This window comes from Astatotilapia calliptera, chromosome 17 (genome assembly GCF_900246225.1).
Source record: "Astatotilapia calliptera chromosome 17, fAstCal1.2, whole genome shotgun sequence".
NCBI lineage: Eukaryota > Metazoa > Chordata > Actinopteri > Cichliformes > Cichlidae > Astatotilapia > Astatotilapia calliptera.
The window spans coordinates 8141314-8155012 of NC_039318.1; positions in this window are offsets into that span (position 1 = coordinate 8141314).

The following is a 13699-nucleotide window of genomic DNA, read 5'->3' on the forward strand; positions in this document are numbered from 1 at the left end:
TCAACTTTTCACAAACTTGAGTAAACTCGTGTTACATAAAAAAGCTACACCACAATTTTAAAAAGTTGCACATTTATTGATTTAAATCTTATAATAACAGTACATCAGCCCATACACTATGAAGTTAGAATCTGCCACAGCATTTTGAAATGACAACTACAAATAGTGCAGCAATCATGACAAAATATATACCTATATATTCTTAATAACTTGTCTAATGGGTCAAAATATGGCAGACCAAAGCGCAGAGCCCCTGAACTCTTAGGCAAAATTTTAAATTGCCTGTCTGAATATTGATTTTGAGTTTCTAGCACACTTTTAAATGTTTAAGCTAACTATCAAAAAAAGTGTGGCATGCACTTTACAAAGTGAACTGTGCCTTGAGTTGAGAAAGTGACTTCCAGTACTAATGGGCCCTGCACCCCCACACAGGTATTTTCAGTAATTCTGAGTGATTAGACCTCTGCTCAGGTCTGTTGAGGTGGTGGAAAGTTACTTCCCAATGACAGCTGTTTCCATTAAAATATTTTGCAGGTTTTTGGTGACTTTCTGAAAAACCAGTCCCTTTTTTTAAAACGTCAAAGCTGCGACAACCTGACATTTTAATTGGCCGCCAGTAAATGTGACACATCATGTCATGTTACTGATACAACCCACCGGAGAACTTGGGTAATGTGTAGTTTACAAAAGATTTACAACATGAAGCTGTGTATATTCTGTGGTACTAGTCACTTTGAGTATAGATAGACATTTCACAAATTACTTCTTTTCTGCCACACCTGAGAAAAAGGCATTTACAACAAAATTGTTTTGCTATCACTTCAGTATGAAGAGTTCTGCAGGAACATTTCTCACAAGTACGGTCCTAAACAAATGTTCAAAATATTCAAAATACAAAAACTGGGATGTAACCCTTCAGTGTATGAATGCCCAGATTCCTAAGCTTTTCAATAATACTGCCAAATCATTAAGACATAACTACCGTATATCACACTACAATAGAAACTTTCTAGTCAAATAATTGAATATGTTAGCATGTATGAAAAATGTGCAAGTAAATAATGCAAAACCATATTTCAGACCATTTGTGTTTGAAATATCTACACATGAACTGTGTAGATATTTATTTGCAGGTGTTTTTTTTTTTTTTTTTGCTGCCTTTGGGTTGTTTTTCCATCTCTTTCAAGGTTATACAGTGTGTCCTTGGTGTGATCTTTGCAGGATGCCCACTCCCACAGAGAGCTCTAACTGTCCTGAATTTCATCCATTTGTAGAGTTTGTCTCATAGCAGAATTTGGGAATGTGACTGTAGCCTTTTAACAAAGCTATGATGCATCTTCTAATTCTCAAGATCAAGGAAAGGTTCCTGATCTTTGTTGACAAGAGAAAACTTTGTCAGTAATCAGACTTTTTATGCCTTTATCAGGAGGGAGGGGCACCCTACAACCCACACTTCCAATCTCATCTCGTCTATTGGAACAATTAACTCCAAGTAGCTTTTGGAGATTTGATTAGCATAGAAGCTCTCCTTTTCCAGTTGAACAAGACTGATTCAATAAAGGCAAGAGACATTTGATTGTTTAGTGCAGTCAAATTCTATTTGTATGCAGCTGTGACTTAGAATGATGGTGTTTCAAGGGTTAACAAGGTTTTTTCTTGAATCTACACACAGGCATGTCATTTTATTTATTTATTTATTTCACACTTGGTACAACAGATCAAACAAACCAACCACATGTCATCTGAGGTTTCTCATCATAAATCCTTTATGTTTTTATTTTCTCAAGTAGAGACAAGATAGTTTAGCAGGATGAGGAAAATCATTTTCTCCCATGAGTCTATGCTCACCACTTTCATGCCAAGAAAAGGATCACAAGTGCAGAAATAACCTTAATTTAAAAAGGCTGTCCAAAACGGGCTTTTCATCTACATTTAAGTGAGTCTTGCCAAGTTTAAACATTAAAGCAACTGTAGATTTGTTTCAAGTTTATCCAGACAATATGTGGTCTCTGTATACCATAAACCCAGATTGATAATATATTTCGAAAAAAGCAAGTTCAAAACAAGGGTATGTAAATTTGTGAGTTATCTAAATTTTTATTGCATGTGGGTAACAAACATATTATTAGTCCTAGTAAAAATATCATTTTAAAAATACAATTAAAATAAATAATTAAACAAAGGAACAAAAGTCGTTCTTTTTATCTCAACATATATAGTCTTTCCAGGATGGTTGTATATCGTGATGCAGTCCACAATTTCTGGGGTTGTTTGCTGACAAGAGGGACTATCGCTCTCTCTGTTTGTTGGCTGTATTCTGCACACAAAGCCTGCATCCACTACCTATCCTGACCCTGTTTTGGTAGAGACCACACGGAATATATTTTGTGACCTTGCATCTAGGTCAGAATAGAGGGGTCACTAAAAAGGACTACTGTGCCTATAACCATTCTCAGCAGCAGCTGGCCAATAAAGAGATAGCTCATGACTAGTGTGACAAAATGCATAAAATTAGAAGAAAGAAAAACCATAGCATAGACTGGTGTATCTTGCTAAAACCACCACTGGACAGGCTTCTTAAAGATCCCGGACTTCTCATCAACTAACCCCTACATACTACATGTTGCACTCCCATAGAGCCAGATTTACTAATCAGGTTAAATTAGCATGATGTTGTAATCAGAGATGGGCAGTAACGCGTTACTGCGTTACTGTAATCTGATTACTTTTTTCAAGTAACGAGTAAAGTAAGGGATTACTATTGCAAAAACGGTAATTAGATTACCGTTACTTTCCCGTAGGAACGCTGCGTTACTGCGTTACTAAAACTGTGATTTTTTGCGAGAATGTCTCACGACAGTGACGTAAGCGAGTGCGCCGTTCGTGACAACAGCTGTGTGCAGATCAACAATGGATCACATATCGATTGTGGGAGAGAATATGAGCGTGCAGCGTTTAAAGCATGGAAGTACTGACCTTACTTTGAGTTTGATTCCATAAAAAGTGACAAAAACATTAGCGTCCGTTGTGCGTGGGAAGAAAACTTCTTTTTACAGTGAAAAAAACCCCTAAACCTCCAAGCAAGCACCGAGTGCGCTATGATGTAATGGGAAATTCACAGAGAAGCTCGCGGATTCTTCCATTGACCGCGGCACACCTGCACCAGCGTAAACCTCCGCCTACCGCAGTCCTGCTTTACAGGTGAAAATAGAGCAACAGGACCGCTGAGTCTTTGACTTTATTTATTTTCTGCTGTGTTTTACTTGCATCTATTTGAAAGAGTGAGTGTAAACACAAAAAATATTTTATTTTATGTGCTGGAATGTGCAGGAAAAAGGGTTTAAATGTTAAACTAATTTATTCAAGTCAGAGAATGTTGCATATAATTGAATTTTTGCTTGATGCATAAAGTTAAAAGATTAAAACTGATAAAACAAGTTTAAAAAAAGAGACTTTTCCATTTGATTACATTTTGTATGATGGATTAAGTAGAAAAAGTAGAATTGGGCTGAAAGATCTATCGCTTTATCACCTATTCAGGTTGTAAATCGTGTTTTTAAAAAGTAACTAAGTAATTAATTACTTTTGAAAATAAGTAATCAGTAAAGTAACGGGATTACTTTTTGGGGGAAGTAATCAGTAATTAGTTACTGATTACTTTTTTCAAGTAACTTGACCAACACTGGTTGTAATAAGGAAAATATGCCAATAGAAGTGAAAAGTTGTGTAGTTGACCTACTAACAATGCACCAATTTAAGGAGTAGTGACCAACATTCAACCATGAACAAATTAGCAGGTCAAATTTAAGCAGTAACAGGGTGTGAGTAGTCTGCTAACTGAAATAACAGATTTGATGACTGTTTGAAAGTACTATCAGTTGAAGTACAGTTTCAATATCTTTTTGATATAAAGACAGACTCTTAAAACGATTTTGTTTATAAATCTGACAGCTCAGGTGGCGTGCACTAGTCTGAGAGCTGCATTATTGCAAAATATTACCCCTTATCAACTTGAAATCTGTGACTTTTCCAACAACTTCACAAGTTTCACTCATTTTGTCTGCGTGTGAACATTGTAAAGTGCACCACACACTAAAAAGAGGGAACATTCATCAAATTAACATTGTGCCTTACCACCAAAAATAACATGTTTTGTTTCCAGTCAATTTCACTACCTAGCAAAGTTAAAAGGTGAGACGTCTGTGGACACAAATCAGCATGTTACATGCAAAGTACAGGTGATGATGGCAATCTGTTACTGAATCAAATGGAACAGCAGCATATTTTTTTTTACCATTTTCACCTTCTTACAGCAAGAAACCTCCAGACGCCACTCGCCAAGTGGTTGAGGAATACATTTTTTTCCTTGGTTATTGGTGCCCAATCTGTAGACATGGATGACTTAGGCTTTAAAAATCGATTTTACAGTGACTACCATCAATCTCCAGCAACTGCCTGCAGCTAGCTGGGTAATACCTACTTTTCCTACCAACTGGTCACCAACCAGTTTCTAGGCCTGTGTGACTGGGGCCTAACTTCAGATGGTAGTCTGTAGGATAAATTTGGAAATCAACAAGAAAAAGCAATTCATGCTAAAGATAACAATTAAATGGTGGACATAGGAAGAATGTTTCCCACAGTTAAGGAAGGAGTCAAGACCTGCTCTGGGTAATAGGGAAGAACTTACCAGATGACTGGGAAAGTGCTGTAGTTCTTCTAGATGAAGAAAATGACTTAGAACAATTAGCTAGGAAGGGAGATCAAGCTGGAAAGAATGTGCAGCGGGTTAGGTGATTAAGGACAGAATTGGAAATGTGCTAACAAGTAAAGAGAGAGTGTTGAGATGATGGAAAATTAGCTATTTAGATAAAATGAGATAAAAAGAAGGATGAGTAGAAGAGAGTTAGTCAATCAGAAAGTGCAAAGGGTTAGTAAGGAGGAAGTGAGATCAACTATGAAGAAGATGAAGAGTGGAAAAGCAGTTGGTCAAGATGAGGTACCTGTTGAGGTATGGAGATGTTTAGAGCGGAGGGCAGTGGACTTGAAGTTAGAGGATGCCTGAGAAATGTTTTCAAGAACAAGGATGATGTGCAGATCTTGTAGTACCATATCACCCTATTAGAGCACCTCGCTCTTGCTCTGCAGGCCTACTTGTTGTTCCTAGAGTATTTAAAAGTAGAATGGGAGGGAGAGCCTTCAGTTTTCAGGCCCCTCTTCTGTGGAACCAGCTTCCAGTTTGGATTCAGGAGACAGACACTATCTCTACTTTTAATATTAGGCTTAAAACTTTCCTTTTTGCTAAAGCATATAGTTAGGGCTGGACCAGGTGACCCTGAATCCTCCCTTAGTTATGCTGCAATAGACATAGGCTGCTGGGGGATTCCCATGATGCATTGAGTTTTCCCTTTCCAGTCACCTTTCTCACTCACTATTTATTAACAGACCTCTCTGCATTGAATCATATCTGTTATTAACCTCTGTCTCTCTTCCACAGCATGTCTTCTTTCCTGTCTTCCTTCTCTCACCCCAACCGGTCACAGCAGATGGCCGCCCCTCCCTGAGCCTGGTTCTGCCGGAGGTTTCTTCCTGTTAAAAGGGAGTTTTTCCTTCCCACTGTTGCCAAAGTGCTTGCTCATAGGGGGTCATATGATTGTTGGTTTTTTTCCTCTGTATCTATGAAGCGCCTTGAGGCGACTTATGTTGTGATTTGGCGCTATATAAATTGAATTGAATTGAATTAAATTGAATCTGAAGTAACTACAGATGTATAAAGCTGATGTGCCACACCAGCCTTTGGAAAGAATTGTTGAAGCTAGGTGAACCGAAGTGATTATCAGTGAGCAGTAGCATGGCTTCATGCTGATCAAGAGCACTACAGATCTGATGTTTGCTATGAAAGTATTGATGAAGAAGTAGAGGGGTTAAAAGGAGTTGCGCTGTGTCTTTCTAGATCTAGCAGAAACGTGACATAGGATACCAAGAGAGGAGCTATGGTACAGCATGAGGAAGTCTGGAGTGTCAGAGAAGTATGTGCAGAACATGTAACAGGACAGTGGGTTAGGGTAGAAATGACAGATGGGTTTCAGGTGGAGTTAGGATTAGATCAGGGCTTGGCTCTGAGTCCCTTCTTGTCTGCAGTGGTGATGGACATGCTGACAGATGAGGTCAGGCAGGAATCAACATGGACTATGATATTCATAGACGACTTTGTAATATGCAATGAGAGTAAGGAGCAGTTGAAGCAAGCCTGGGCAGGTGGAGGCATGCCTTAGAGAGAAGAGGATTGAAAGTCAGTAGAAACAAAGACAGAATACATGTGTGTGAATGAGAGATTCAAGGATGTAGGGAAAGAGGCCATTCAGAGGGTTGGTGCAGCAGAGGAGGATGCTAGAGATAGGGTGAGATGAAGTCAGGTGATCTGCTTTGGCAACCCTATCAAACCACCAAGTCATACTTCCTACCCAGATTGTCAGTAATCCAGATTGTTAATAATCTCCATTACCTGAACACTGATGCAATGAAATAGGTTGTATCTGACAAAATAGCCTTTAAACTTCTAGAAGTCCTTCTAAAAGGAAGATTTGCCTCTCTGCAGCCATATTTGCAATATGGTTTAACAGAGAGAGAGAGAGACTGAGAGAGAGAGAGCTCTTTTATTTCAATGTTGAAAACATATGTATGTAATCATCAGCACCCCTCTCACACATATACACACACTCAACCTAATGCTGAAAATATTTAAATCCCTTGCATTATTCTGTGTCATTATACAAAAAAATTGTAAAAAACAAAAACAAATCCCATGGATTTCTAGTCAGGATCTTTGATGGCTTGTCCTTATAACATGTCTGACACTTTGTTCTTTCCAAGGACATAACCCAACCAATGGCACTGATCACTCTGTGGAGCCCTCTGAACAGAGTAGGTTACATTTAATATGCAAGAGTGAACATCATAGGACCTACATTATTTATATAGTCTACTCAAGTTAATGTCTCTCTACGATATAAAAGTCTTCCGAATGAATCTTTATTTTTTAACTAACACTACTTATGTGTGTTAACCTCCTAGGACCTGGTGTCCACATATGTGGACATCACATTTTGGGTTATTTATACTACAATACTCAATTTTGCTCTACATGGGCCCGATATCCACTCACGAGGACATTATACTGCTACTATTCTATCAAAATTTTAAACGGATATCCTCATATGTGGCTCTTATTTTTCTTAAAAACAAAAATAAGGTTAAAAAAAATCTAGTAATTCTTTGATTTTATATTTATTGGGCCCCAATCAGCCCAAATATCAAAGAGAAATTAAAAATGCATTTCGTGGAAGAGTTCGGGTCTTAGGAGGTTAATAATGTAAACAATGTGACTCTATGTGCGTTGTTTCCATTTAGTGCAGCAAGTTGTAGGTCAAAGTGCCACAAGAAAAAACAAATAAATGAGTACAGTTCTGATCTAGAGGTCCCATTCTGTTGGACCAGAGCAAATTCTCCTCATTGTTATATTGCTCAGGTTTCTGACACTGCTTCCTTTTACTTAACTTTCATCATGTTTTTTTATTCCTATATAGCATGCCATGACCTTTTGATACACAGTGTAATTCAACAGATGTGTGTATGAAACTTTTTTAAAAAGGGTGCGTGCAGTACATGGGTGTGATAGATTTGGTAGCTTTGTTTTAATGGTAGCGACTACATTCCTTTGTTGTTTTGCTGTTGTTTAGGTTCCTGTTACATATAATCCACCAAATCTCTGATTTGATTTGAAGATAAGTAGATACGGCTGGCACAAGAAATTCAGCGTAAAGTGAATTACTCCAATATAAAATGAACCCCTGCTTTCCTTTACTCATTAAAAACACCAACCACCACCAAACACACGCCAGTGTATTCCTAGTGCTGTAAGCCCAGATAGATGGGCTAGCATCAGGAAAGGCATCTGGCATAAAATCTTTGCCAAACCAAACACGAGAATCATCAATAAGATTTCCATTCATTCATTCATTGAGGTGGAGAAAAAGACAAAGATTTTTATCTGTGGTTTGCAGACGTGTACAATACCAATCTAATATTATGGAAAATATTGTTCAAAAAGTTAGAAATGCTAATTTTAGATTCACTGGGTTGCTGGGTAAAAAAATTACCTTTGAAATGATTTTTATGTGAGAGCTACAGTGAGCTATGGCTTCTATTGCATCCATCTGCTCCTCAAAAATTGAGCAATCAGGGAAGAATGTCTGTCAATGCTGTTTTTAATCAAGAAATTTTAGAATCTGCTCCCATCTGTCTGAAACATGTCAGCACTTATTTCTTTTGCCAGCAAACAATTATTGATAAAAAAAAAATTAAGAAGCCCTAATAAAGTCAGAGTATTCAACTAATACTCTTAACATATAAGGGACTATCAGAAGTGTTTAAAGTAACAACAACAGCTGACAGAGAGTTTGATCAAATCAGAAAGTGAGATGAGCCCGATGATAGTTGGTGAGCTGCAGTTTTGACTCAGTCCTCATCAGCAACTCAACAACTTCCACTCAGTGATTTATTCTGTCTCAAACGATGCAGAAAATTACTTCATCAGAGCTCCCGTGTTAAATGCTTGTTTGCTGAAAAGTGCTGGTGTTTTAAATTGAAGTCATTATGAGAGGTTTTGTATCCATTTATACTAAAGTTAGAATTGCAGTTCAATTCACAGTATAAACCAAATGTACTGCCCTAACAAATATTTCATCACTCTTGTTTCGCTCTATGTATCTTACTTACAAGTAACCTTTTTGTTGTTATCAATTTATTTGTATTATTTACGGGAGGCCTCTGCTCATGCTCAACCGACTTCATTTCATTCCGCTCAGGTCTGTGACAAAAACACAAATAATGCTGCTAGTGTAAGAGCAAAATAACAAAATGCACACAAAAAAGAAGGGAAGAAAAATCCACACAGTACCTTCTTTTAATCATCCAGACGGTTGTGGAAAAGCAAAACACAAAAGCTATCAACTAGATATAGATAATATCAGCATAACAGAAAACATCTATCCATCTATCCATCATCCGTCCAGCTAGTTTCTCTGCTTTTCCAATTCTGGGTTGCAAGGATCTGGATCCATATCCCATCTACCACAGGGAGAGAGGTGGGATCACACAGGGCACAGGGCTATAAGAACAAATTCATTATTATAACTTTCAGTTAGGCACTGTTATTTTCCTCCTAAAATATTGTGTGCACAGTGTGCAATAAATCGTATATGAAAATGGTATGAAGACAGCATATTAAACATTACAACTTAAAAGAAAATGCTTATTATAAAAGTCTGTGACAAAAAAGGACAGCATTAGTGTAATACTAATGGAAAAAATAGAAAAATGAATAAAATAAAAAATCAATAAGTTGTCAAACAATTTAGCAATGGTGCCTCTAAAATAGCAAGTAGTTTGTGAACTGCAACAGCTGCAGTATATTATGTATTTTCACACATCTGTATACAAGGGATATGCTCAAAAAACCAGTAGCCTGTGGCTGTGATCTTTAAAGGCATTAAAAACAGACACAGTTCTGCATGTTGCTGGCATCAAATCTGAAACGTTTCATCTCGAAAACTGAACAAATCCCTCAACTTTTTTTTGTATCTACAGCTTAGTGCTACCAAAGGTTTTTGGCCACATACCAACTGTTTGCTGCTGGAATCTGTTTAAATTTAGACTGCTAAGAGCTTATGATGGAAAAAAGAAACTGTTTTGGCAATTAGACTTAGATGATATTCCCTGATGAAAAGGAGATAGGAGAGAATGTTTGTGGGCTTAGGTATGCTGAAAATGATGAGAGGGAAGAAGTCTATAGAATAGGTAAAAAAGTCAGAAAAATGATTAAACTGATGGCTGTTTGATCAATGACCCAACCTCTCTCTAAGCGTCCTTCTTTGATTTTCTTTTTTCCCCCCATATCTCTCAAAGTTCTTTTCTAAACGCTCTTATTTTGCCCCTTTTAGCTGTCAATCACTCATTGTACTCATTTAAAAAGTATTATAAAGATTACTACACAATTTATACTTGTATTATTGCTTCTTTTCCCGCAAGCAGTAACTATGAAAGTGTGTTGGATTGTGTGGACCTGAAGATGTGATTGCTGGCTACAGTCTGCATGCCTTTTATCTTTTTTGTCCTTTTCCCACATGTGCCTTACACCCATAAATGTTCCAACCATTTTCTGTGTCAGTGTCACAGTAAAAGCATGAGTCATATTTGATTCTCCATAGAAGATGCTACAGCAATTTGCCAGCATGAGCCTTTCCCAGCATGCATAGGACCAGTGAAAGCCTAGATATGTTGGAATAGGCCTACTCACCAGAGCCGCTTAAGTGAACACGCTCTATGTATGAAAAGAACGCCCTAGATCTCTTCTTTGACCCCGTCCATAATGTATTGAACTGATTGCCTGACCTCAAAATGACTCTGGATTGTAACTCACCACTGCTATCTACATCTCTACCAATGAGCTCTCATGCTTACGCTTTTCAATCACCAGTCAATCCATTCTTTTCTTTTGAAAAGATAAGTCACTTTCAACACAACTGTATGAAGAGAATCATAAGTCTCTTTTTTTCCTAATGGCATTGCCTCGTTCATTAAAGAAAACACCAGTCCTTCTGTGTGCTGTGCGAACATTATTCTCTAAGATCACTATAGATCATAATCTAACAGTTTCTGACTTTCTTGTCCCAGATACCTGGAAACTAGAGAAATATGATTACTTAAACTTTGTCAGTGTCAAGAAAATGTTTTTCTTTCTACATGTTTTCTTGAAATTGTGTTAAATTTTTACATAATAGTGGGGATTTTTAACACTTGTTGTTTGCATCCTACACTCATGGATTTTGTTTTCATATTATTCTAGATGGAATTAAAAACATTTCTGGCCAAAGACAGTACTCATTGGAATTGCAAATCAATTTTAGTTAGCCTCCATGCTGAGTGCAAGCAATGTTGACACCACAGATGGCTTTAGCTTTTTGGTATTTTATTGGGCACGATATGAAAAATAGGGATGGCAGTTTTCCCATTTGAAAAAGTCCTTAGCAAACTCCCTCCCTTTAGTTCAAAGATGGCCGCTGATGTGAACCCCTGTTTTCAAATGCCAACATGATTAGCCTGCCAAGTGCTGCCTAAACAGATCTACAGTAGAATGGTGCATTGCTGAGAGCCAGAGGCCTTATCCCTTCTGCTAGGCACAGAATTGGTCACCTGCACGTTTGAATCAGGTGCTTGCCCTTGCTGCCCCACACTGGAAGTCAGGATTCCTATGTGATTATTTTTCTGGAGGGTTGTAACATAAGCTGTTAAGAGTTTTAGTAAAAATGCAGAGTCTGCTGCTGACACACTCCTGTCTGGTCAAAGGAAGAAACAAAAACTAAACCCTCCAGCAAGCCGCTCTAAATTGCCACAGACATCGTGTGAGAACTTTGGTAAAAAAATAAATGTAAGTAACACTGCAACTGTTATTCTAGATTGAAAAAATGCCAAGATTTTTCATGTGACATATTTATATATATATATATATATAAGAAAAAAGCTGCACTCTGCTCTAAACACAGCACCACATGAAATCAGCTTTTATCCCAGTGGGTGATAAATCCAATTCAGCTCAATTCAGTTTTAATTATATAGAGCCAAATCACAACAACAGTTGCCTCAAGGTGCTTTATACTGTAGATTAAAGTCTCTACAATAATACAGAGAAAACCCCTTATGAGCAAGCACTTGGAAAAATCCCCTTTTAAGAGGAAGAAACCTCTGGCAGAACCAGGATCAGGGATCAAGGATGTTAGCAGGTAGGGGAAACTTTACTAAGTAAAATGCAAAGCAGAACTACCTTTCCTGCCCACATTAGGCACACATGTACCACTGCCCACTTAATTAGAAGTTGGGAGTAGTCAACAACATGCAAATAGCTTGCTGGTAGTCATTTGTGCTTCATGTTTTTTCAGTGGAGTGAATATAATTTCATGATCATTAATATTAGAAACATGTTTTCTCTCCAAGGTCTTTCAAAAAAACTTGCAAGATTACTATTAGAAAATCTTCTTAGCTGTCTTTTGGCTCAACCTGACAAGGTTTTCATATTTTAATTTTAATGTTTTTTTTGTTTGTTTCATATACTTAAAAGTCTTCAGTGGATTTGAAGAAATTTGAGTTAATGATGCAAGAGTCCTTTCATAAAAATTTGGGTTACAAGAGGTCCCTTAAAAGTTTTTTCAGAATAATGGAATGGCGGCCATATCTTTTATCTTATGAGTTCCACACGTTGGTGGTGACATTTTTTAAGGAACGAGAAAAAAAGAAAAAGAAAACACTTGCAGGATTACTCGGGAAAAAGAATCCATTTCACTGAGCAGCTTTATTGAATATTCCATTGTCAGACATCCTCATCAATCTAGACTTATAATCCATCATTGTCAAGTGAACAATGCATGCATTAATTTGAAGGAATACATTCCTTTTTTCCTTGCACCCGCAGGCAATAATTTTAACAACTGTCAGCAAATTCCTGGAAGCTGTAAGTAGAGCTCAGATCAATTGCCTCCGTAGGAAGGAAGCAAAGCGCACATAATACTGGGATGAACTTGATAAAGTTTGTATCATATCCATACTTAGGAGCAATCAAAATGCACAGCTGCCAGACTTTGTGCGTTGCTTCTAAGACTGAATGGAATATAATGAAAAATACTTTTAGAGGGAACTACGGATGGTGAAACAGAAAAGAACTGAATGAATATTGTGTTCCACCAGAAAAACTGTTACACTCTAACTGTTCACCCTCTATTCATGTGGCACAGGTGGAATAGCATCTCTATTTGTTTTTTGATCTGTTGCGATCTATAATCACTGGTAGCTAAGATGCATTGGCTCAACGGATCTACATTAAAACAAGGATTTTTATCTTTTATAAAATAAATACATAAATGATGATTTGATCTTTTGTGAGACAAGCTGCTGACCAAGCACTGCACGGGCGAAACCCCCATGTAGCAGTCTAAAAAACCCACTACAGATAGGTATAAGTGTAGCCATAAAGCTACATTTATATTTTTATGGTTCACTTTGATTCATATGTAACCCAAAGACAAGCTGACTGATATAAAACACCTTTACATCTCATTCAGCCCAGCTGTGTGATAGAAGAAGTACATCTGCATGGATTACATTATTCAGTCAGCCCTCCTCTTATCCAGGGTTGCATGCCAATCAGATGTCATCCAGCTTTGGTGCTCAGGAATAGAAATAAATCCAATGAAACTAAAGTTTAAATGTCATTTTTAACCATTAGGCAGAAAAAGTCAGAGAGAAAGAGTAGAAAAGAAGGAAATAGAAATAGAAATATATGTATATATAATTTAGCAGGTGCAATCCACATAATCTCCACATCCCTGGGATAAAATACAGCATGGACTGGCATCTTTGCCACATAGGTTGACACATAGACAGCACATGATGAAGCTATCATTCTAAAACCGATATGACAAATCCATTTTCATATTCATCATACACTAATCAACATTTCAAATTGTAGCGCGAGCTTTTAGAACAGCTGCTTGCTGTTGGAAACTGCTCCTTGAAATGAGGTTAATGACTCCTAAACTATACAGCAAATGTACCATAAAAGCAGAAAAATGAGCTAAAACAGGCTGAAAAA